The sequence below is a fragment of the Mobula birostris genome, chromosome 6 (assembly GCF_030028105.1).
Source record: "Mobula birostris isolate sMobBir1 chromosome 6, sMobBir1.hap1, whole genome shotgun sequence".
In the NCBI taxonomy this organism is placed as follows: Eukaryota; Metazoa; Chordata; class Chondrichthyes; order Myliobatiformes; family Myliobatidae; genus Mobula; species Mobula birostris.
This window is the reverse complement of record NC_092375.1, coordinates 100,007,581-100,034,081: the sequence shown is the minus strand read 5'-3', so window position 1 is coordinate 100,034,081 and position 26,501 is coordinate 100,007,581. Positions and strand designations below refer to the sequence as shown.

At 44.8% G+C, this 26,501-nt stretch overlaps 1 long non-coding RNA gene across 1 annotated transcript; it reads left to right on the top strand.

The window, feature by feature from the left end:
- The first annotated feature begins 50 nt into the window (after nucleotides 1-50).
- LOC140199227 (uncharacterized) lies at nucleotides 51-26,055 on the top strand. Its single transcript, XR_011886385.1, has 2 exons — nucleotides 51-864; nucleotides 25,506-26,055. It is a non-coding gene; the product is annotated as an uncharacterized lncRNA (long non-coding RNA).
- Nucleotides 26,056-26,501: the final 446 nt, after the last annotated feature.

Genomic DNA, 26,501 nt, shown 5'->3' with positions numbered 1-26,501 from the left:
CAGGTGAGTTATGCAGAATTAGAGAGGGGAGTGGGTAAACAGAGGGGGAGATTATGGTAGAAATAGAGGAGAGTGGAGCGTGGGGTGAGAGGGGGAGAGCGGGTAGGGAATAGAGAGAGGAGAGAGTGAGAGTAAGGAAAGTGAGGGATACCGGCGGGGATGACGGCAGAGTAGAGATGGCTGAAGTTTCCGGGAATATTTCATAAGGAGCAAGATAGATATGTCCCACAGAAGAATTTGTTCTCAAGTGGCAGGGGTAGGCAACCATGTCTAACAAGGGAAGTTCAGGACTGCATAAAAGGCAAGGAAAGAGCATGAGAAGTAACAAAAGTGAGCAGGAAAATGGATGATTGGGAAACTTTTAAAATCCAACAAAAAGGCAACTGAAAAGGCCATATGTGTCCTGATCAGTTAATTCCTGGTTCCCTTTAAATTTCCTTTGTGTCACGATTGGGACCGTTGACTCCGTTTTCCCTTAATTCATTGTTTCCCCGTGTTTCTTGAGGTCTGTAATTAAAGGCACTTGATTCTTAGCTGAACCAGTAGTATATAGCATCCAGCTTCCAGCTTCTCGACGAAAGACTGTCACCTCACGTCCCTGAAACAAGTGCGAGCAAGTCACCTTGCCCGAGCGAGCCAAGTTACATCGCCGGAGCAAGTCAAGTCTCCTCTCTGAAGCAAGTGCCAGTAAGTCGCCTCTCCTCGTCAGAGCAAGCTTGTCAAGTTATTGCGCATGAGCGAGCCTGCTATGCTACCTCGCTGGAGCGGGTCCTTCAAGTTAACCTGCCGGTGTGAGTCAACAGCCTCTGTAGTTCCGGGGTCGAGTCGAGAACTTGCTGCTAGTTGGAGCCACTTCATGCCAAGGTAAGGAACTGTCTGTCGTTGTGTGGTTTTGTCTTTTCGTGTCCTCGCCTCCGCTGGGTGGGTCTGGCCTTTTGCCGCTACCTTGAGTTGGTAACTGTATCTTCGTGTCCTTGTCTCCGCTGGGTAGGCCCGGCCATTTACCGCTACTCAGATTTGGGGAATTCTGTCTCTTCCGATGTTCTGAGTTCCGAGTCCAGGCTCAGACGTCTTGAGTCCCGAACCCCCAGCCCCAAGTCCAGGGTCCGAGCCCAACTCCAGCCACGCATATTCCCGCCTCCGCTTCATTCACTCCTTTGTGTCTCTCAGTACAATTGTTGCTTCCCTGCTTTCCTAGTAACTATTAATAAACTCTGTTTTTGTTAATGCTACAAAACATGCTTGTGTCCTGAATTTGGGTCCCATGTGCTCTGCACCTGTGACAGAAGGGTCGCCAAACATGGACCCAGCAGACACAAACACTGTTTTCGAAACTTTCGCTACCAGAATCCCCTAATGGCACCCCGCCCAAAGTGCAACTTATAGAATTCAAGAAAGTGACTCGAAGTTCCCAGGTATCAGCTTAGAAAAAAATTGTGCAATTACGACGACAATTACAAAAGGTCAATGTGTTGTTAGCCCGCGTAAGGATCCCAGATCAGATCCCTGAGGCACACCACTGGTGACCAACTACCATGCAGAATATGACCCATCTACAACCACTCTTTGCCTTCTGTGGGCAAGCCAGTTCTGAATCAAGAAAGCAATGTCCCCTTGCATCCCATGCCTCCTTACTTTCTCAATAAGCCTTGCATGGGGTACCTTGTCACATGCCTTACTGAAATCCTTATACACTACATTTGGGATACAACTGGATGAGTGAACTGTGCAAGACAATGAGGCATTGCTCATGGTATATGTACAGTTTAAATCCAAGTTAACAACAGCCACTGACTCTCCTTTATCTTGCCTGTTATTTCCTCAATGAATTCCAACAGATTTGTCAGAAAAGATTTCCCCTTAAGGAAACAATGCTGACTTTGGCCTATTTTATTACCAGAATCAGAATTCTTGAAATATCTATATTAATGCCTTCATAATCTCCTCAGCTATGCTTCTGGAACCCTGGGGTGGTCCACCTGTTCAGACATTTCAGTTTTCCAGATTCTTTTTTAGTAGAAGTACACTTACTTCTGCCCCACAACACTCCTGAATTTCTGGCATATGTCAAGTGTCATTCATAGTGAGGATTGATGCAAAATACTTTCTCAGTTTATCCAGCATTTCTTTGTTTCTTATTACTACATCTCTAAAGCCATTTTACGGAGTCCAATATCTACTCTCCATTATATTTTTGCCTAGCTTACCTTCGTATCTCATTTTTTAATGTTCTGATGGCTTTTAGTTGCCTTCTGTTTGTTTTTAAAATCTTCCCAATCCACTAATGTCCCTTAATTTTTGCAATATTATATGCTCTGCCCTTTGCCTCATTCTACCATTAGAAAGCTTCATCTTTGTGATGTATCTAATGCGCGCTTGCCACATTGCCAACAGGAACAGAAGCCATTGCTGTTCTGCTGTCATCCCTAACTGTGCCCCCTTCCAATCAACTCTGGTCATTTCCTCACTCGTGCCTCTGTTATTCCCTTTACTCCACTGTAATACTGATATGTCTGACTTTACCTTCTCCGTCTCAAACTGCAGGGTGAATTCAGTCATATTATGATCACTGCCTCCTAAAGGTCCCTTTTCCTTAAGTTTTCTTATCAAATTTGTTGCATTATACAACATGTCAATGTCAACATGTTGTAGGCCTGTAAGTAACTACACAGGATCTTTTTGCCCTTGCCACTTCTTAATTTTATTCTACATGGTTTAAACTAGAGTTGTAGGGGGATGCCAACCAGAGCAGCTGTGGAGAAAGATACTTTTAAGCCTACATAAAATGTCAGAATCAAAAGGAAGAGCATGTTGCCGGGTCTTCGGGAGTTGAGTTACTGGGAAAATTGAACAGGTTAGGACTTTATTCCTTGGAGCATAGAATAATGAGGGGAGATTTGATAGAGGTTTACAAAATTATGAGGGATATAGACAGAGTAAATGTGAATAGCTCTTTCCACTTAGATTAGGAGAGATAAATACAAGAGGACATGGCTTTAGGGTGAAAGGGGGAAGGTTTAGGGGGAACATCGGGGGGAACTGCTTCACTCAGAGAGTGGTGGGAGTGTGGAACGAGCTGCCATCTGAATTGGTAAATGCGGGCTCACTCTTAAGTTTTAAGAATAACTTGGATAGGTACATGGATGGGAGAGATCTGGAGAGTTATGGACTGGATACAGGTCAATGGGACCAGTGGAATAATGTTTTGGCACAGACTAGAAGGGCCGAATGGCCTGTTTTCTGTGCTGTAGTGTTCTATGGTTCATGGTGGGACTAACACTCTGCACTGTGTATTTTTCAATGTAGAAGTATTGTAGGAAAGGCAGATGAGCTTAGGTCCGCATGTGGAATTATATCATTGTAGCCATTAGTGCTACTTGCTTGCAGGAGGGGCAGGACTAGTAGCTCAGTGTTCTGGGTTTTGTGTTTTGAGATCACAGAGAGAGAGAGAGTGATTAAATGCAGATGGGTGACACTACTAATCGAGGAAAATAATCACGTAGTACTACTCAGTCAGTACAGACTGGAGAGCTCGTCTTCACACTGAAGTGCGCTGGCTGTCAAAAGGCTGCTGCTTAAAATGGTTCTTTGATCTTTTTGACTCTGTGGTTGAATTTTTTCTCAAGGTCGACAAACGCTAGGGAAACAAGATTGAGTGACTACGTGGAGATGTAGCCAAGAAAGCCACGTAGATGTCATACAAATTGGCATACCTAGCTGATTTGTATGACAAAATGAACATTCTAAATATGAAATTGCAGGGTGAGAATTTCAATTTAATCCAGGCAAAGAGTGCAATGTCCCCTTTTATCAGAAAATTGCAAATATATAAGCAAAACATTGGGAGAAGAATGTTCTCAAAGTTTCCCTGCATAGAAAGTATGGCACTCACTTTCATAGATGGTGATTTACAAGAGAACTGCTTGCACCTGCAGTCACTTAAGAAGGATTTTCAAAATTGATTCAAGGATTTGAAAGATCCTGAAATACTGGACTGAGTAATGAATCCAATCGAGCTCTTTCATTCTGGTTCCCATGCCCCTGCTAGCTTTGTTTAAATCCTCCCCAACTATTCTAGCAAAGCTGCTAGAAGAATATTAGCCCTCCTTAGATTCAAGTTAACCCATTCGTTTGGTCGAGGTCATACCTTCCCCAGAAGAAACCCCAATGATCCAGAAATCTAAAACCATGCACTCTATCCTCAGCCACACATTCAACGGCCAAATCACGCTATTCCCAACCTCACGCGTGACAGAGACAGCAAATCAAAGATTTACTACTCTTGGTGCAAGAGGTTTAGATGGAGCTGAATTTGGTAAGTGTATCCAGGAAGGTTTCTTATTTCAATACGTGGACGGTCCAAAGAGAGGAGGAGCCTTACTAGACCTGGAATTGGGTAATGAATCTGGCCAGGTGACTGACCTTTCAGTGGATAAGCAGATAGGGAAAAGTGACCACAACTCCTTAACTTTCAGGATAGCTATAGATAAGGATGGGTATGGTCCTTGTGGGAGAGTTTTAAATTGGAGTAGGGCAGATTACGAGGGCATTGGGCAGGATCTAAGATGTGTTAATTGGAAACATTTTTCCTCCAGCAAGTCCACATCAGACATGTGGAGGGTGTTTAAAGACCAATTGCAGAGTACAGGAAAGGTACGCTCCTGTTAGAGGAAGGATGGGGATGGAAACCATGGATATCCAGAGAGGTGATGAATTTAGTCAAAAAGAAAAAGGAGAAGTATGTAAAGCTTCAGAAGTCAGTATCAAACAAAGCATGAGGAGTATAAAGAATCCAAAGAAGAACCAAAAATAGGGAATTAGGAAAGCCAGGAGGGTGTGAGAAGTCCTTGGCAAGTATGATTAAGGAGAATCCCAAGGTATTCTATATAGACTTCAAGAGTGAAAGGATAACTAGGGAGAGGGTGGGACCACTCAACAAAAGAGGGGGTAATATTTGCTTGAATGCAGAGAATGTGAGTGAGGCATTAAATGAATACTTAGCTTCAGTATTTACCAAAGAAAATGACATGGAGGACCAGGAGATCAGTGCTGAGTGTATAAATGTGTTAGGGCATTTAGAAGTCAAGGAAAAGGAAGTGTTGGACTCTAATGGAGTATTAAGGTGGATAGGATTTACCTCAGGTTATAAAAGGAGCCAAGAGATAACATTGCTGGGCCCTTGACCAGGATCTTTGTGTCCTATCTAGCCACAAGTGAGATCCTGGAGAGGTGATGAGTGGCTAATATTGTACCTCTAGTTATAAAGGGACAAAGAGGAATCATGGGAACTATAGACCAGTGAGTCTCATGTCAGTTGAAGGGAGATTGCTGGAGAAAATTCTCAGGGATAGGCTATATGAGCATTTGGAAACCCATGGCCTAACCAGAACATAAGACCATAAGAAATAGGAACAGAATTAGGCTATTCGAATCTGATCCACCATTCAATCATGGCTGATTCTTTATCCCCCCCCCTTCGCCCCCACTCACCAGCCTTCCCCCTATTGCCTTTGATGTTCTGGCCAGTCAGGAACCTATCAAATTCTGCCTTAAGTACACTCAACAACCTGGCCTCCACAACTGCCTGTGGTAACAAATTCCACAAATTCACTGCCCTCTGGCTAAAAAAATTTCTCTGCATCTCTGTTTTAAATAGATGCCCCTCTATCCTGAGGCTGTGTCCTCTTGTCCTAGACTCCCTCACCATGGGAAACATACTTTCCACATCTACTCTGTCTAGCCAGAAAGTAACTAAAGAAGGAACACACAATAAAAGTTGCTGGTGAACACAGCAGGCCAGGCAGCATCTCTAGGAAGAGGTGCAGTCGACGTTTCAGGCCGAGACCCTTCGTCAGGACTAACTGAAGGAAGAGTGAGTAAGGGATTTGAAAGTTGGAGGGGGAGGGGGAGATCCAAAATGATAGGAGAAGACAGGAGGGGGAGGGATGGAGCCAAGAGCTGGACAGGTGATAGGCAAAAGGGATACGAGAGGATCATGGGACAGGAGGTCCGGGAAGAAAGACAAGGGCAGGGGGGACCCAGAGGATGGGCAAGGGGTATATTCAAAGGGACAGAGGGAGAAAAAGGAGAGTGAGAGAAAGAATGTGTGTATAAAAATAAGTAACAGATGGGGTACGAGGGGGAGGTGGGGTATTAGCGGAAGTTAGAGAAGTCAATGTTCATGCCATCAGGTTGGCGGCTACCCAGACGTTGCTGTTCCTCCAACCTGAGTGTGGCTTCATCTTTACAGTTGAGGAGGTCGTGGATAGACATGTCAGAATGGGAATGGGATGTGGAATTAAAATGTGTGGCCACTGGGAGATCCTGCTTTCTCTGGCGGACAGAGCGTAGGTGTTCAGCAAAGCGGACTCCCAGTCTGCATCGGGTCTTGCCAATATATAAAAGGCTACATCAGGAGCACCGGACGCAGTATATCACTCCAGCCGACTCACAGGTGAAGTGTTGCCTCACCTGGAAGGACTGTTTGGGGCCCTGAATGGTGGTAAGGGAGGAAGTGTAAGGGCATGTGTAGCACTTGTTCCGCTTACACGGATAAGTGCCAGGAGGGAGATCAGTGGGGAGGGATGGGGGAGACGAATGGACAAGGGAGTTGCATAGGGAGTGATCCCTGCGGAATGTGGGGGGGGGGGCAGGGAAAGATGTTCTTAGTGGTGGGATCCCGTTGGAGGTGACGGAAGTTACGGAGAATAATATGTTGGACCCGGAGGCTGGTAGGGTGGTAGGTGAGGACCAGGGGAACCCTATTCCTAGTGGGGTGGCGGGAGGATGGAGTGAGAGCAGATGTACGTGAAATGGGGGAGATGCGTTTAAGAGCAGAGTTGATAGTGGAGGAAGGGAAGCCCCTTTCTTTAAAAAAGGAAGACATCTCCCTCATCTTGGGTAGGAGGTAGAAACGGGTGTGCAAGGTGTGGGAACTATAAGGTTGGTAGCAGTGGATGGGAGATCCCCTGAGCGGATGAAGTCGGTGATGGTGTGGCAGATAATGGCCTGGTGCTCCTTAGTGGGGTCACGATCGAGGGGTTACTAAGAGGAGGTATCCGCGAGTTGTCGCTGTGCCTCGGCAAGGTAGAGGTCAGTACGCCAGACTACAACAGCACCCCCCCTTATCGGCGGGTTTAATAATAAGGTTAGGATTAGTGCGGAGGGATTGGAGAGCAGAGCGTTCCGAAGGAGTGAGGTTGGAATGGGGACAAGGTGCGGTGAAGTCGAGACGGTTGATGTCCCATCGGCAGTTAGCAATAAAGAGATCCAGAGCAGGCAGAAGACCAGATCGGGGTGTCCATAAAGAAGAGGAGGGTTGAAGAAGGGAGAAGGGGTCATCGGTGGGGGTGGAAGAGTCCTTGCCGAAGAAGTAGGCTCAGAGACGGAGACGGCAGAAGCAAAGTTCTGCATCATGGCGAACACGGAACTCACTGAGGTGTGGGCGAAGGGGGACAAAGGTGAGGCCCTTACTGAGAACAGAGCGTTCTGCCTCAGAGAGTTGAAGGTCGGAGGGGATGATAAAGACCCGGCACAGATGAGAACTGGGATCAGAGGGGGGAGGGGGGAGGCTGGGGGTGTCAGTGGAGAGGGGATGGTTGGGGTGAGAGGAAGATGGAGCCTCTGAGGGCCCAGGAGCTGACGGTGGGATCTGAGGAAGACGGGGCTGTGGAGTGGTGGTGGGGGAAGGGGAGACGGGAGTCACAACAGCAGCACATAAAGACCCGGCCTGGAGTTCAAGGCTGGAGTCACAGTTGGTGGTTGCTCAATCACTTTGAATGTGTCCATGGTCGTTGCTGGAGTCCGGGTTTTGAATATGCCCTGAGGTGTTGGAGCCGGCGAGATCAATGGCAGAGGCATTCTGAAGTTCATGCCTGCTAGTTTCATGGCCAGCAGGCTCTGAAGAAGGAAATTAGGAAAGCCAAGACGGGGCCATGAAAGCTCCTTGGCAAATAGGATTAAGGTGAATCCCAAGGCATTCTATACATGCATCAAATGTCATAGTCCGGTCCGTGAAGTCCATGTTCTGGTTTATGGTCCTGTCCATGGTTTCTTGTTCTGGGGTTTCTGGTTTTCCCCATTTTCTGTTGTGGGCTCATGTTCCTCATTTCGGGGCTGAGACATAAATACCTCTGCAAACCAGAATTCCTGGCTGGACTGTCCTGCTCCCCTCCCTGTCTTTTCCCCCCTCACCTGACTCTCGGCCTGGATACGTCACCTGACTCTCTCCCTGCTCACCTAGCCCGGATACCCCGCCTGCATCGCTGAAGTCCTACCGCCAGAGCAAGACCGGAGCCTTGTTAGGTCAAGATAAGGAGCTGTCTTTCGTTGTGTGGAATTGTCTCTCTGTGTCCACGCCTTCGCTAGGTGGGTCCAGCCATTTTCTGCTACCTTGTGTTGGGATCCATCTCTTCATGTTCAGTGTTCTGTGTATGAGTCCCGGCCCTACGTCCTGTTCCCAAGGAGGGGTCCTGGCTCTGTGTAATGTGTGTGAGTCCCGGCCCTACGTCCTGTTTCCAAGGAGGGGTCCCGGCTCTGTGTACGATGCTCCTGTCTCTTCTAGTCCAAGGCTCTGTGCTCCTGAAGGCCCTCGTCTAGTCTGTGCCTAGTCCAGTCCTATCCAAGTCCTGTTCATTTGCCTTTACCTGTCCTTGTGTCTCGCCCTACCCAGGAGTTCCACACCCAAGCCATGTCCAGTCCTGTAGCCTCTTCTTGTCCTCACCTAGTTCTGGAGTCCGAGCCCGAGTCAAGTCCCAGGTTCTGGGTCCTTGCCCAGTTTCTGTTTCGGAGTCCATATCCAAGCCTCGAAGTACCCTAGACTCAAGACCAAGACCCCAGCCTGTCTCCAAGCTCAAGCCTCAAGACCAAGACCCCAGCCTGTCTCCCAGCCTCAAGACCCCAGCCTGTCTCCGAGCCTCAAGACCCGAAGCCTGTCTCCAAGGCTCAAGCCTCAAGACCCCAGCCTCCAGTCCTGCAGTCATGTCATGTCCATGCCTGGTTCTGGAGCCCGAGCCCGAGGCAAGACCCAGGTTCTGGGTCCTTGTCCAGTCTCTGGTTCGGGGTCCAAGCCCTAGTCTGCGTTCTTGTCCCGCTCCTTGTCTGTATCCTGTCATGTTCCTACTCTAGCCCAGTCCTGTTCTTTGTACTTGCATTGGGTCTATTCCCAGCACCCCATTGTAACATCAAAAGCAAAAGGTAACTAGGGAGAGGGTGGGACCACTCAACGATAAAGGGGGGAACAGTTGCTTGGATACTGTGAATGTGAATGAGGTACTTAATGAGTACTTTGCTTCAGTATTTACCAAGGAAAAGGATATGGAGGACCAAGAAATCATTGCTGAGTGCATTAATACAATAGGGTGTTCAGAAGCAAGAAGGAGGAAATGTTGGTGGATATGTCACCAGGGCCTGATGGGATTTACATCAGGTTATTGAAGGAGGCATGAGGTGAGATTACTGAACTCTTGACCAGTATCTTCATGTCCTCTCTAGACACAGGCGAGGTCCTGGAGGACTGGTAAGTGGCTATTGCTGTATCTCTATTTAAGAAGGGAACGAGGGAAAACTTGGGAACCATAGACCAGTGAGTCTCACGTTATTTATAGGGAAATTGCTGGAGAAAATTCTTATGGATAAGATATATCCATTTGGAAACCGATGGTCTGATTAGGGAGAGCCAGTATATCCCTGTGCATAGCAGGTTGTGCCTTACCAACTTGGTTGAGTTTTTTGACAAGGTGGATATTATCTACATGGATTTTAGTCAGTCGTTTGTCAGTTTGTCAAAGTCCCTCATCGGAGGCTAACCCTGAAGACTAAGAAACACAGGGTCCATGGTGAATTTGCTGTTTGGATTCAGAACTGGCTTGTGCATTGTAGACAGAGGGTCGTGGTTGAAGGGATTTATTCCAACTGGAGTTCTGTCATTAGTGGAGTTCTGCACGGATCTGTGCTGGGACCTCTGTTGTTAATAATGTATATAAGTGACCCGGATGAAAATGCAGATGGGTAGTTTAGTAAATTTGTGGATATCAAGATTGATGGAATTGTGGATTGTGTAGAAGACTGGCAAGAATATAATACAACATAATATAGATCAGTTGCAGATATGAACTGAGAAATGGCCGATGAGTTTAACCCAGATAAATGTGAGGTATTACACCTTGGTAGGACAAATGCAAAGAGACAGTATACTGTTAAGGGCAAGATCCCGAGCAGTGTTGCTGAGCAGAGAGATCTTGGGGTCCAGGATCATAGCTCCTTGGAAGTGGCCGCCCAGGTCGATACGACAGTTGATGGAATGCTTGATTTTATCAGTCAATCATTGTTAAAACGTCAAGATGTTATGCTGCAGTTTTATAAAACTCTGGTTAGGCCACATCTGGAGTATTGCTTACAGTTTTAGTTGCCCCACTACAGGAAGGTTGCTGAGGCTTTGGAGAGGGTGCAGAAGAGGTTTAACAGGATGCTGCCTGGTTTAGAGGACATGTTCTGTTACGAGAGGTTGGATAAACTTGGGTTGTTTTTCTCTGGAGCACAGGAGGCTGAGGGGAGATCTGATAGAGATTTAAGCTACACAGACAAAGTGCTGGAGGAACTCAGCAGGTCAGGCAGCATCTATGGAAAAAAATACAGTTGGAGTTTCTGCCTGAAATGTCAACTGTATTTTTTCCATAGATGCTGCCTGGCCTGCTGAGAGCTCGGATTTGTTTGTAATCTGATAGAGGTTTACAAGATTATGAGAAGCATAGATAGTGGTCAGAGAGTATCTGTTTTCCAGGGTTGAAATGTCTAATACCAGAGGGCATGCATTGAAGGTGAGAGGAGCTAGGTTCAAGGGGGATGTGAGGGGTAAACTGTTTGCTCAGGGAGTGCTGGCTGTCTAGAATGTGTTGTCAGGTACAGTGGTGGAGGAAAATACATTAGCGACGTTTTGATAGGCACATGGATGTAAGGAAGATGGACGGTATGGACAGTGTATTTGGGAGGGGTTAGTGTTTGGGCATTTTTCATTTGCTTTTTAGCTGGTTTGACATAACACTGGGTCGAATGTCTTGTTTCTGTGCTGTATTGTTCAATATTCTATGTTCTATGTACCCTGCGGGGTCCTTATTTTCTGCTTTCTACTTAGTTCCCTGAATTCTCTGTTTAGGACTTCCTCCCTTTTCCTAGCTCTGTCATTGGTGCAAATATATACTCAGACAGAGAGACATGGTGGTACGCTGCCTCCCAGGTGCCAGGGTCAGAGATGATCCATGGCATAATAAAGTGAGCAGCCAGAATTTTTGGTACATATTGGCTCCAGTGACATAGGTAGGAAAAGTGAGGAGGTCATCAAGAGAATTTTTGGGAGCGAGATAGAAAGCTGAAAAACAGGACCTTCTGGGTACTAATTTCTGAATTACTGCCTGTGCCACGTGCCGCTGCGAGTAGGAATAGATGACTTAGCAGTTGCATGCGTGGCTGATAAACTGGTGCAGGGCAGGGGTTCATATTTATGGATCACTGGGATCTCTCCTGTACAAAAGGGATGGGATACACCTAAACCCAAGGGGGACCAACACCCTTGTCGGCAGGTTTGCTAGAGCTGTTCAGTGGGGGAGGAGGTGTCAAACTAATTTGGCAGGGAAATGGGAACCGGAGTGATAGTGCTGAGGATGATGTAGTTGGTTAATGGATAGAGGCAATGTTGAGTAAGACTGCTGGCAAGGAGAGACCGATGTAGGGCAACAGGATGAGATGCAATGTAAAAGGCAGACAAAATTGAAAAGGGTGAATACAGGAATTAAATTGTTTTATTTGAATGCGCGCAGTATACAGAATAAGGCAGATGAACTCGTGGCACAGTTACATATCTGGCATTTATGGCATTGTGGGAATCAATGAAGTAGCTGAAAGAAGATTATAGCTGGGAGCTTAATGTCCAAGAATACATATTATATCAAAAGGACAGGCAGGTAGGGAGAGGGGTTGGCATGGCTCTGTTGATAAAAAATGAAATCTAATCATTTGGAAAGGGTGACATTAGGTTGGAAGGTTTCAAATTGGAACAGAAAGGGTAAAAAAAGACTCTGATTGGAGTTATATGTAGTCCCTCAAGCAATAGTAAAGATGTAGTCTACAAATTACAATAGGAGATTGAAAATATATGCCAAAAAGACAATGTTAGATAGTCGTGGTGAATTTCAATATGCAGGTAGATTGGGAAAATCAGGTTGGTACTGGATTCCAAGAGAGGGAATTTCCAGAATACATTTCAGGGAAACTTATGTTTGAGTCCACTAGGGCATGATGGAAGAGCTATACTGGATTGGGTGATGTGCAATGCAAAATTCAATGTCTCAGTATTCAGTATTACAGTGGAATAAAAGGAATTATAGAGGTATGAGTGAAGAACACGTCAAAATTGATTGGAAAAGAACATTGGCAGAAATGATGGCAGAGCAACTGGACTTTCTGGGAACAATTCAGAATGTGTAGGATATATATATCCCAAGAGGAAGATGTATTTTAAAGGCACACCTGCAGCAGGAAAGAGAAGTCAAAGCCAAAGAAACGGCATATAATAGAACAAAATAGTGAGAAGTTACAGGTTGGGAAGCTTCTAAAACCAACAGAAGAGAAGTAAAAAGTGATACAAAGGTGTTACAATAATGATTAGGGAGACACAGATAGATCTGTGTTTATCACTAAGTACCTTTATTGTCTAAATTAACAAGTATGTGAATTCATACACTAAATACCTCGTGTGCATACCAGCTAAGTTTTCCCTGACCTTACATGAACAGTCAAAGAACAGAAAAAATATTACCAATTAAAAAGGAGTTTCTGCTGCTGGCCATGTTTCTCATAGTTTTGTTTTGAATCTCCACATGTCCAGGGGGCACCTCACATCTGCGATGGTTTGTCTCTGGTTACTAGAAGTTATTGCTGCCAGCACACTTAAAGCTTCTGGTTTTATATCCATTTCTTACCAATTCAAATAATGCATTCTGGTGTCTACTGTAGGTCAAGTATCTGACCTTAAGCACCTTTTTGTTGGCTCTGCTCCAGGCCAGCATCCATTTATTGCCCTCTTCCCAGCAAGTGACAAGATTGCAAGTGACAATAGAACATAGAACATAGAATAATACAGCACAGTACAGGCCCTTCAACCCACAATGTTGTGTCGACCCTCAAACCCTGCCTCCCATATAAGCCCCCACCTTAAATTCCTCCATATATCTGTCTCGTAGTCTCTTAAACTTCACTAGTATATCTGCCTCCACCACTGACTCAGGCAGTGCATTCCACACACCAACCACTCTCTGAGTAAAAAACCTTTCTCTAATATCCCCCTTGAACTTCCCACCCCTTACCTTAAAGCCATGTTCTCTTGTATTGAGCAGTGGTGCCCTGGAGAAGAGGCGCTGGCTATCCACTCTATCTATTCCTCTTATTATTTTGTACACCTCTATAATGCCTCCTCTCATCCTCCTTCTCTCCAAAGAGTAAAGCCCTGGCACCCTTAATCTCTGATCATAATGCATATTCTCTAAACCAGGCAGCATCCTGGTAAATCTCCTCTGTACCCTTTCCAATGCTTCCATATCTTTCCTATAGTGAGGCAACTAGAACTAGACACAGTACTCCAAGTGTGGCCGAACCAGAGTTTTATAGAGCTGCATCATTACATCGTGACTCTTAAACTCTATCCCTCGACTTACGAAAGCTAACACCCCATAAGCTTTCTTATCTACCCTATCCACCTGTGAGGCAACTTTCAGGGATCTGTGGACATGTACCCCCAGATCTCTCTGCTCCTCCACACTACCAAGTATCCTGCCATTTACTTTGTACTCTGCCTTGGAGTTTGTCCTTCCAAAGTGTACCACCTCACACTTCTCCCGGTTGAACTCCATCTGCTACTTCTCAGCCCACTTCTGCATCCTATCAATGTCTCTCTACAATCTTTGACAATCCTCTACACTATCTACAGCACCACCAACCTTTGTGTTGTCTGCAAACTTGCCAACCCACCCTTCTACCCCCACATCCAGGTCATTAATAAAAATCACGAAAAGTAGAGGTCCCAGAACAGATCCTTGTGGGACACCACTAGTCACAATCCTCCAATCTCAATGTACTCCCTCCACCACCACCCCCTGCCTTCTGCAGGCAAGCCAACTCTGAATCCACCTGGCCAAACTTCCCTGGACCCCATGCCTTCTGACTTTCTGAATAAGCCTACCGTGTGGAACCTTGTCAAATGCCTTACTAAAATCCAAATAGATCACATCCACAGCACTACCCTCATCTATATGCCTGGTCACCTCCTCAAAGAACTCTATTAGGCATGTTAGACACGATCTGCCCTTCACAAAGCCATGCTGACTGTCCCTGATCAGACCGTGATTCTCTAAATGCCCATAGATCCTATCTCTAAGAATCTTTTCCAACCGGTTTCCTACCACAGGTGTAAGGCTCACTGGTCTATAATTACCCAGACTATCCTTACTACCTTTTTTGAACAAGGGGACAACATTCGCCTCCCTCCGATCCTCCGGTACCATTCCCATGGACAACAAGGACATAAAGATCCTAGCCAGAGGCTCAGCAATCTCTTCCCTCAGCTCGTGGAGCAGCCTGGGGAATATTTCGTTAGGCCCCGGGGACTTAACCGTCCTAATGTATTTTAACAACTTCAACACCTCCTCTCCCTTAATATCAACATGCTCCAGAACATCAACCTCACTCATATTGTCCTCACCATCATCAAGTTCCCTTTCATTGGTGAATATCGAAGAGAAGTATTCATTGAGGACCTCGCTCACTTCCACACCTCCAGGCACATCTTCCCACCTTTATCTCTAATCAGTCCTACCTTCACTCCTGTCATCCTTTTGTTCTTCACATAATTGAAGAATGCCTTAGGGTTTTCCTTCACCCTACTCGCCAAAGCCTTCTCATGCCCCCTTCTTGCTTTTCTCAGTCCCTTCTTAAGCTCCTTTCTAGCTTCCCTATATTCCTCAATAGACCCATCTGATCCCTGCTTCCTAAACCTCATGTATGCTGCCTTCTTCCACCTGACTAGATTTTTCACCTCACTTGTCACTCATGGTTCCTTCACCCTACCATTCTTTATCTTCCTCACCGGGACAAATTTATCCCTAACATCCTGCAAGAGATCTCTAAACATCGACCACATGTCCATAGTACATTTCCCTGCAAAAACTTCATCCCAATTCACACCTGTAAGTTCTAGCCTTATAGCCTCATAATTTGCCCTTCCCCAATTAAAAATTTTCCTGTCCTCTCTGACTCTATCCTTTTCCATGATAATTATAAAGGCCAGGGAGCGGTGGTCACTGTCCCCCAGATGCTCACCCACTGAGAGATCTGTGACCTGACCCAGTTCATTACCTAGTACTAGACAATCAGCAACAAGATTGATTCAAGTAGAACAGATACTGACTCCCAACAGTCAAAAACCTGCATGTTATCTCCAACCAAAGAACATCTTATTTGGAAGTTATCTCTCGGTCAGCAGGTTATCTGAGGCTACCTGAAAACACTGATCAAGCCAAGTGACTAACACACAAAATGGGGAACACAGTCTTCTTCATAAAATGGTAGCCTCCATCTCCCCATTCATGGCAAGAGTAAAGGCAATTGATCTGTCTGCTTCCACTGTTCTTTATTCATTTGAATTCACTGATTTGCAGACTGTAGTCCTTTCTGGCCAACAGAAGGAAAAGATGGAAATGAAATTAAGCAAACTAATCATATTAAAGAAGATACCAAAAGTTTCTTCTGATACATAACGTGTAAAAGAGAGGTGAAAGTGGATATTGTATCACTGGAAAATGATGCTGGAGAGGTAGTAATGGTAGAAGAATTGAATAATCATGTTGCATCAGTCTTCACTGTGGAAGACACGAGCAGTATGCTGGAAGTTCCAGAGAGTCAGAGTTCAAAAGTGTGTGAAGTTTCCATTACTAGGGAGAAGGTTCTGGGGAAGCTGAAAGATCTGAAGGTGGGTAGTGCACCTGGACCAGATTGTGTACACTCCAGGGTTATGAAACAGGTGGATGAAGGGATTGTGGGGGCTTTAGTCATGATCTTTCAAGAATCAATTGATTCTGGCATCTTTCACGAGGAATGGAAAATTGCAAATGGCACTGCACTCTTCAAGATTGAAGAGAGGCAGAAGGAAGAAAATTATAGGGCAGTTAGTCTAACTTCAGTGGTGAGGAAGATGTTGGAGTCAATTGTTAAGGATGTAGTTCCGGGGTAGTTCTAGGAGCATGGTGAAATAGGCTGCAGGTCAACCTCATCAGCGAGCTGCTCACTGATTGGAGTAGCTGAACTTGAGCGGGTCTGGGTGTCGGAGATGCTCAACTGGGTGCAGACCATGTTTCTGTCTGTTACAGAAAGGCATAAAAGGCATTGAAGTCGATGTACAAAGGCAGTGTGCAGTGTAACCGTTGGTGATTATCTTGGACGTTTCTCTTGCGATCGCAAACATACTGGATACTGATAACGTAAGACGCTGCAGGTCTGTTTCCTGTGTTTAGTGGGTCAACAGATGGTGGGAGAACTGTGTCATCTCGATTGCAGTTAGGCCTCAAGCATGGGCTTGCCTACAGCTGCAGTCCAGGAAGGAGACGCCAGAGGCGATCTCATGTGATGTCCGGGGGCTACCCTGCCATCGCTGCTGCCATCCAGTGGAATGACTGTCAGGAAACGTGCCATGAATTTGTGAAGCAAATTTGTGCAGGGACCTGGGCTATATATATGTTGTTTTTGCATAACTGCATGTGTACTCGCTATTGTGAATGTGCAGTGTAGAGTTTTGCATCTGGCCCACAGAGGAACACTGTTTCATTCGGATGTATTCGTGTATGGTTGAATAATTAAACTTGAATTTGAATTTGATTTGATAAGCGGCTTGATTAGATAAGAATATTTATGTCAGGGCCTAAAAGCATGTGGGGAGAAGACAGGATATTGGGGCTGAGAGGAAAATGTGTCAGCCATGATGAAATGATAGAGCACACTCATGGGCCAAACAGACTAATTCTGCTCCTGTATCTTATGTTCTTATGGCCCCCTCAGCATCCTGAATGATCCGAAGATCACCCAGTTCCTGCTCCAATTCCTTACTGTGGAGAATTAGAAGCTGCAGCTGGATGCAGTTCTTTCAGGTGAAGTTGTCAGGGTCAGTCGAGGTCGCCCTACCTTCCCACATCCTGCAGGGGGAGCATTCAACTCGCCTGCCAGGCATCCCTACTGTTCTAACTGTGCAAATGTAAAGATACAAAGAAGGAAACAATAAATAAACTATTAAAAATCTACCTTCAGCTTTTTTGCCTTAGATCACAAGAACATAAAATATTAAAGATGAACTGGCCATTTCGCCCATGAGTCTGCTCCACCATTTCATCATGGCTGATCCATTCTCCCTCTCAGCTCCAATCTCCTGCCTTCTCCCCTTATCTCTTTATGCCCTTATTAATCAAGAAGCTATCAAGTTCTGCCTTCATTATTCCCAAGACTTGGCTGGCCTACACAGACACCTGTGCCAGAGTTTCACAGATTCGCCACTCACTGGTTGAAGATATTCTTCCACATCTCCATTCTATTCTGAGGCAGGGTCCTCTGGTCTTAGACTCACACACCGTAAGAAACAGCCTCTCCACATACACTCGACTGAGGCCTTTCAGCATTCGATAGGTTTCAAGTCAAGTCAAGTCAAGTCAAGTTGCTTTTATTGTCATTTCAACCATTACTGCTGGTACAGTACACAGTAAAAATGAGACAGCGCTCCTCCAGGACCATGATGCTACCTGAAACAACACAAAACTACAGTAGACTACCTGAAACAATACAAAACTACAGTAGACTACCTGAAACAACACAAAACTACACTAGACTACCTGAAACAACACAAAACTACATAAGACTTCAGGCCTACACGGGGCTACATAAAGTGCACAAAACAGTGCAAGACAGTACAATAATTAATAAACAAGACAATAGGCACAGTAAAGAAAAAATGACAATATAATAATAAATTATGTAAATATAAACAATGTAAACAAAATTTAGAAGGAATTGAGAAAGAAATGAGCAAAAATTCGGAGGCTTGAAGTATTCCGACAGATGGACTCACTGTCGGCTGTGGTCGGGTGCTTCCAATGCATCAGCAGTTGTCGGTGCCTGGAGGTTTATGGCAGGGAGTTTCTCCCTTTGCCGCCTGCTATTGGGGACTCAGGAGTCGATCGACTTGGAAATTTGAGACTTTTTTTTACCGTGCCAATGGTCTGTTCTTTGTCAATGGTCCAATTAGTGAGGGTGTCTGTTGTGATGAATATTCACTTCCCGGCCAGGTGGCCTCTTGGTTTTGCCAGGTTTAGTATTTTAACCACAACAGATGCCTCTTGTAAAGATCAAAATGCTGCAAGTGTTAAAATTCCAACTAATATTCATTGTTTAGCTTCTTGTAATAAACAGGAACCAGCCTTCAATTCTCAATGAGAATTGCAAGCAGTAATCTGTTTGAAGCTTTGCAAACAAGCTCTGTCTTATTGCTGAAGAGTTGCAGTATGAGACAGTGGGTTATTGAACTGGGATTGTTTCAGAAACAGATAACGCTGGCTAAGTTGCTTAGTTTAAAAAAGTTTAGGCCAGATGGAGGCATCACTTAACATATCAATAAATGATCTTTTAATAAATTGGAAGGCTTATGTACTTGGAAATGTTAGCTTCACAGCATTAATTGTGGGAAGGTGTGAACTGTGTCTCCAAGAAGCTTTTAGACAGTTGAGATAAAAGGGATATCTGAAAGAATATTACATGTGGTAAGCCAACCAAGAGGCAGAAAAATTGTATATATGTGGACAGCAGTTCAGGCTCTATGCGAATGTAGTAAAGAACATCAAGAACCAAGTATCTTTCATTTCTGGTTTTCTTAGCAACAAGCAATTCAGGAATATGATTCATGAAGAGCGGAAAGGAAGGGAAGACACAACTGCATGACTTATCTTTGCTGAACACTTTGTTTATGATTCAAAGGAAGACCTTAACTTTGACGGAAGGTGCCAGCTTATAACCATCTTCTGATTGACAGAAGACCAGCTTGTCTAAATCTAGTTGAGCAGAGCTAAGTATGTCCAGGTACTTGGTTCTTAGCTACCAACTTCTCTTACATATAGATTCTAGTCTCACAGGGTCTGAAATTACTTCGGCGCCTGTTCTCCTGAAAGTTGGCTTTAATGTGCTGAGCACATTTTGAGACAGACTTCACCCATTGTGTCCAGTTGTTGAGCTGGCCATTGCACTGTTCAGGTACATCACTGTCAATCAACAGCAGAATTCCTGCAGTGGAGTCAAGTGCATGAAACTTGTCAGCAATGGCCTTAAGATATTGTGACAAGAATACACATAGATGTTAGCTGTCCTGTGTGATCAGCAGTTGGTCTGCCACCTGTCTTCGGGAGAGAGAGATAAGGAAGACAATGGAGCAGAATTTGGAGATGTGTAATGAAGGAACGGGAGAGAGAGCTGTCTAGAGGGGCTCCCCCTTTGAACCCTGAACTGTTTGAAGTGATGGACAGGCGATTTGGAGATGTGTAATGAAGGGACGGGAGAGAGAGCTGTCTAGAGCGGCTCCCCCTTTGAACCCTGAACTGTTTGAAGTGATGGACAGGCGATACCCCAGCAGGGGGATAAAAAGGGACAGGTTCGCTAAGGCAGGACACACAACACCACGAGGTAACGAGACCCTGGAAGCGGTGCCCCCCCGCAAGTCGGCGGGAGTCGTTTGGAAGGCTGGTTGCGGAACCAAGCCTTAGACGCACAGGGTGGAAAGGTACGATCAGCGGGAACCCGGTGTGTGTCCACCCTTGCTTGGGTGCCAGGTTCACTGCAGAGGATCGACCGCATCTGGAGGAGGGGTCACAGTCGGTGACCTCAGGTGACATCACAAAGGACTCGCCCGAAAGCTGCTTGTAAGCAATATCGCAGGTCTGTGAGTGGAAGCCATTTTGAATGATCATTCGTTCTTGTTCTCTCTCTCCTTCCCCCCACATTGTCCATCACCATGGCAACGATTACTGCGAACTGAACTAAATTGAACTGGACTTTGTGTCACTTTGAAATTGGTCATTTACCCCTAGACAACGATAGAGCTTGATTGATCCTGTTATCTTAATTCTGTGCACATGTGTGTTTATCATTGCTGAACTGTTGTATTTATTATCCTTTCGTTTACTGTGTTGCTTGTTTCTTTAATAAAACTTTCTTAGTTCTAGTAATCCAGACTCCAACTGAGTGATCCATTTCTGCTGGTTTGGCAACCCAGTTACGGGGTACGTAACAATATGAACGAGTGTGTGCAACATCAGGAGTTTGGCTATCATCTCTATTGTTGGAAATATAGTCGTACTCAATAAGGGTTGCAAACGTAAGCATGATTTCCCCCTATTGACTCCATAACAAACCCACTAATTCTTCGTCCAACAGCATCTGATGTTGCAAAGCATGTCTTCAGAGTACTTGGGGAAACCCAACTTGGAACACTGAATATGTCAAGAAATGTTAATTTTTCCACTGGGGCATTGCTCTGATCATCCAATATTATAAAATCCCCTGGTTTCTTTGGCAATGTAAGTCCAGGGAAAACATTCTCCAGTCCTGCCAAACTCGTGAGGCTGAGATGGCTCTCCCACCCAAAACTACTGTTTGTGTGGATGCTGTGTGGACGAAGTGCCTCCTGTATGAGTCAAAAATTTCAAACTTTGACTTGTCATTTCAGAGTACTTGCTACCAAAAGCCATCCACTGAAGTGAAAACTTAAATACACAGAAAAAAACAAGGACTGTGGTGCTGAAGAATGGCAGTCTGCAGCTGCATCTGTTGGATGTTCAGGAGGTTTCCTGCTGTGCTTTGTTGCTGGTGTGCTGGAATCAGTAATAGCCTACGGCACTGGCCCTGAATAAAGTGCTGATATGTACTGGTCACTATTGCACTCAGTGCAGTCTGTGACTCCATTACAGTCTTTTATTTGATGTGATGTTGAAGCACAACATTTGAAATATGTTAAGAATACGTCTGCAGTATGTAAGTGTTTATTTCCTCTGACCCCTCTGCATTTCCTTAAGGAGTCAGGTCTTGTATGGACAGGCCATTATTTATCTGGGTTCACAATAGAGTTTTCTACTTCAGTTTTGCAGACTGTTGTAGGGGTTTTGATTTCCCACGTTATTGTTACAGACCTTTCTTTGAATTAGGTGGTACTGGATGTTAAGACCTACTTCTGCACTAGAATTGAGACTTAGTACTTCCAAACCATTGCAAAAACTTGACTTCAAGGTCAGATAACTGGCAGACTGGTTGACGAACACGATTAGTCCCACTGTGACTAGGTCTTGACTGACCTGATACAAAGCCAAAACCAATACACCTGCAGATGATGTATGAGTGTTGTGGAGGCTGGTTAGCCAAACGCCCGTGCTGGGGTGGATGGAAACTCAGCATGTTCATGTCTGTGCAGATGGGAATGGCACCAAGTGTAACTTCTGACTGAGATTTTGCTGCAGTGGAACTGCAGAAAGGAACGTTGTGAGTCTTTGCTGCTGTAGATCCTATCTGTCAATACCTGGACTATGGCAAAGGCACATTGGCTGTGTTACAAGTAGCTACCCCTTAGTAATAATGATCATAGAGGCACAGAGAAAATCTGTAACTACCAGCAAGTACCTTTATTGTCTCAACATGAAGAGCATGTAAATTTACATAACAGAATACCTACTAAGTTTTTCTGTCCCTTCATGAACAGTCAAAAAATAGAAATGGTAAGACCATTAAAAGGAGTCTATGCTGGCCATGTGTTCCTTGTGGTCCAACTCAGATCTCCACGTGTCCATGGGTTACTCCACCACCACGATGGCGGGTCTTTAGAGAGTTATCACTGCTTTTGCAGTTGAAGAGTTTGCTTTTATATTCATTCCTTCCCAGTTCAAAAGTTGTATTTCAGTGTTATTGGCTATGGGTCATCTGACTGACTACATTCTTATTGGCTCTGGTGCAAGCCAGCATCCACTTATTGTCCTTCTGCCATAAGTGACAATTGGTAATTTATGGCTCTTTGTTCTAAATCAGTTACCAAAGCAGTAACCAGCTTGAATCAGTCAGGGGAGACACAGACCCCAACATACACAAACCTGCATGTTATATGATATCAAATAACACCTCAAAATAATGTCTTATTTGGCAATGATCTCTAGTCCAGCAGATTACCTGAGGCATCATTCTATCTACTTTGAAATACAGATCCAGCCACGCAACTTCAGTTCACAAAATGGAGGTTACAGAACAGCTTCACGAAATGGCAGCCTCCATTCCTTTGTCCTCAAGGCAAGAACAAAGATAATTGGTCTGTCTGCTTCCACTGTCCTTGATTCATTCAAATTCACTGATTTTGTAGACTGCAGTTCCGTCTGACCAATGGCTTCTCCTTGTACAGCTGTCGTGCAGTCATTTTTATATCCAAACTGCATTCAGACATTTTCTTTGGTGACATGCATTGGCTGTTGTGATGGCAAAGCATGACTGCTTCCGCTTATAGACTCACCATTGTCAAAGTCAGCGGCTGCTTCAATCATCTCCTGCTGCAGCCTTGCCTTCTGCTCTTCTGTAAGCGCATTGAATGCAGGCTTTTTACATGCTCTCTCCTCTTGCCTCTCAGTTTTCACACTTAACATATGCTGCTCTTCGTCCTGACGCTTCAGCTTTGATGCGAGATCGTCCAGCAGCTATGCTAATTGGTAACCCAAATGGATACACCTGTGCCCCTTGATGCAAGCTTCCACCGTGCATCCCGTCTGGCTGATATATCGCAACAGCCGTAGGACTGACTTTGATGGCACAACACTACTGAGAGGGCCAATGGCTTTGGGTCCACCTGGTAAAGGGAGCCATTGAAATAAATTTTACTTCAAGAGCCGTGAGGTAATGTTACAGCTTTATAAGACCATGGTCAGACCCCACTTGGAGTACTGTCTTCATTTCTGGTCACCTCGCTACAGGAAGGATGTGGATACCACAGAGTTCAGAGGAGATTTACAAGGATGTTGCCTGGATTGGAGGGCATACCTTATGAGAATAGGTTGAATGAACTTGGCTTTTCTCCTTGGAGCGACGGAGGATGAGAGGTGACCTGATAGAGATGTACAAGATGATGAGAGGCATTGATTGTGTGGATAGTCAGAGGCTTTTTCCCAGGGCTGAAATGGCTAACACAAGGGGGCATAGATTTAAGGTGCTTGGAAGTAGGTAAAGAGGAGATGTCAGGGGTAAGTTTTTTACGCAGAGAATGTTGGATGTGTGGAATGCACTGCTAGCGATGGTGGTTGAGGTGGATACAATAGGGTTTTTTAAGAATCTATTAGATAGGTACATGGATCTTAGAAGAATGCCAGAATACATAGTGGAGAGGGTGTGGAGACAGATGTTGTTAAGACCTCTGACAAAATAAGAAATCATTGTGTGACTACTATCTTGAGCTGTGTATATATCAATGAAAGATGATCATAGGAAAGGGAGATGAGATCAGGGCATGGATTAACACCTGGATTATGATATTGTAGCCATTAGTGAGATTTTGTTGCAGGAGATGTAGGACTGGCAGCTCATTATTCCGGGGTTCCGTTGTTTCAGACGCGACAGAGCGGGATGGATTAAAGTAAGAAGGGGTGGCGTTACGAATCAAGGAATATGTAACGGCAGTGCAGTCAGGACAGACTGCAGAACTCATCTAATGAGGCTTTATGAAGAATAAGGAAGGTATAAACCTGCAAATGGAGCATATTATAGACCACCCAACAGTCCGTGGGATTCAGAGGAACAAATTTGAAGAGAGATTGTTGCAAGAAACATAAGGTTGTTGTAGTAGGTGATTTCAACATTCCATGTAGTGACTGGGACTCACATATTATAAAAGGACTAGGTGGGATAGAGTTTGTCAAATGTGTTCTGGAATGTTGTGTGATACTTGATCTGCTGTTAGGGAATGAGACAGGGCAGGTGACAGAAGTTTGTATAGGGGAACACTTCACACCTTCACAATGCCATTAGTTTCAAAGTAAATATGGAAAAAGATAGATCTGATCATTGGGTTGAGATTCTAAGTTGGAGAAAAGAAACTTTTGTTGGTATCCGAAAGGATCTGGCAAATGTGCAATGAGACAGGCTGTTTTCTGGCAAAGATGTCCATCATGAATGAGAGGCCCTCAAAATTGAAATTTTGGGAGTAAAATTTTTGTATGTGATTATAAGATTAAAAGCTAAAGATGACAGGTTTAGGGAACCTTGGTTTTTGAGAGATATTGATGGTTTAGAAAATAAAGGTGCATAGGCAGGTCGGAACAATTGAGTATAAGTAATTCAAGTGAACACTTAAGAAATAAATCAAGAGTGCTAAAAGACAGTATGAGGATGCCCCAGCAGACAAGCTGACTGAGAATCCCATGGGATTCTACAGATATATTAAGAGCAAAAGGATTGCAGGGGACAAAATTGGTCCTCTGCTAGATCAGAGTGGTAATCTGTGCATGGAGCCAAAGGAAATGGAAATGGAGGATATCGTAAATGCATGTTTTTGCATCTGTATTTATTCAGGAGATGGACAGAGTCTACTGAAGATCTTGTACCTTAGAGAGTTCAGAGGAGGAGGTGCTTACATCTTGAGTCAAATTAAGGTGGACAGATCACCAGAACCTGACAAGGTGTTCTCTCAGACCCTGTGGAAGGGAAATGCAGATATTTCAGGGGCCATAGCAAAGGTATTAAAATCATCCTTAGGGATAATTGGATGTTGTTCTGCTGTTTAGCAAAGGTTCTAAAAATAAGCCAGGAAAGTATAAGCCGGTGAGCATGACATCAGTGGTGGGAAAGTTTGTGGAAAGTATTCTAATGGACTAAACATATGAGTATGTAGATAGACATGGACTGATCAGGGATAGTCAACGTGGCTTCCTACGAGGTATGTCGTGGCTAACCAATCTTATAGATTTTTTTCGAGTAAGTTACCAAGGAAAGTTGATAAAGGCAAGGCACTGTATGTTGTCTGCATGGATTTTAGCAGGGCATTTTAAAAGGTCCCCCATGGGAGTTTGGTCAAGAAGCTTGAGTTGCTCGCTATTCACGATGAGGTAGTCACCAGGATTGGACATTGGCTTTGTGTTAGAAGCCAGATAGTGGTTGCTGATGGTTGCCCCTCTGACTAGAGGCCTGTGACTAGTGAAATACCACAGGGGCTGATGCTGGGTCTGTTGTTTGTCAGCAACAAACAACAACATCTGGATAATGATGTAGTTAACGGGATGGCAGGTTTGCAGATGACACCAAGAAACTGGGTGTAGTGTTCAGCGAGGTAGACTATCAGAGCTTGTAGTGGGAGGAGAAGATTGCGGCGCGACACAGCGCTCATGGCCATTCCGAATGATATCGTATGTGTTAACTAGAGGGCCGTGCACAATCCTGATTTGATGGAGACAGCCGTGAGAAGCACGGAGGAACACCTGGAGAAACTTCTGAAATGTCCGCTTCGCTGCCGCTGCTACTGTGCGATCGAGAATCTCCGGAGGGGAAAGGCCCCAAACTCTTGGCTTTGCCTACTGCCTGTTGCCGGGGCCAGCTTCGAAGTGCTCGGCAGAGATGGTGCTCGGTGCTCGGTGTCGGAGGCTCAGAGTTTTCTGACGGACTGTGATCGGATGCTTCCAGGATGCTGCATGGGCACATTTGCGGCGCTGGAGGTTCACCGTCTGCGTGAGATGATGGGACTTTTGAGAGACTTTGAGACTTTTTACCGTGCCCATGGTCTGTTCTTTATCAAATTACAGTATTGCTTTGCACTGTTGTAACTATATGTTATAATTATGTGGTTTTTGTCAGTTTTTCAGTCAGTTTGTCATGTGTTTCATGTGTTTCTGGAGAAACATTGTATCAATTCTTAATGCATGCATTATTAAATAACAATAAAAGAGGACTGCGTGTCCTCATACTTTAATCTGATCAGCTGGAACAATCATTTGAAAATGGTAGACGGAATTTAATACAGAAAAGTGCAAAGCATTGCACTTTGCTACGACCAACCAGGGTACTTCTTACACAGTGAAGGGCAGGGCACTGAGGGGTCTGGTAAAACAAAGGGTTCCGAGCATACAGGTCTATAATCTGTTGAAAGTGGCGGCACAAGTAGAGAGGGTCGCAGAAAAGGTTTTGGCACATTGGCCTTCATAAATCAAAGTACTGAGTACAGAAGATGGAATGAAACTGTGAAAATTTACAAGGATGTTGCGGGATTGGAGGACCTGAGTTATAATGTAAGATTGAATAGGCTGGTACTTTATTCCTTGGAACGTAGAAGATTGATAGAAGTATACAAAATTATGAGGTGTATTGATTGAGGAAATGCAAGCATGCTTTTTCCACTGTGGTTAGGTTGGACTACAACTCGA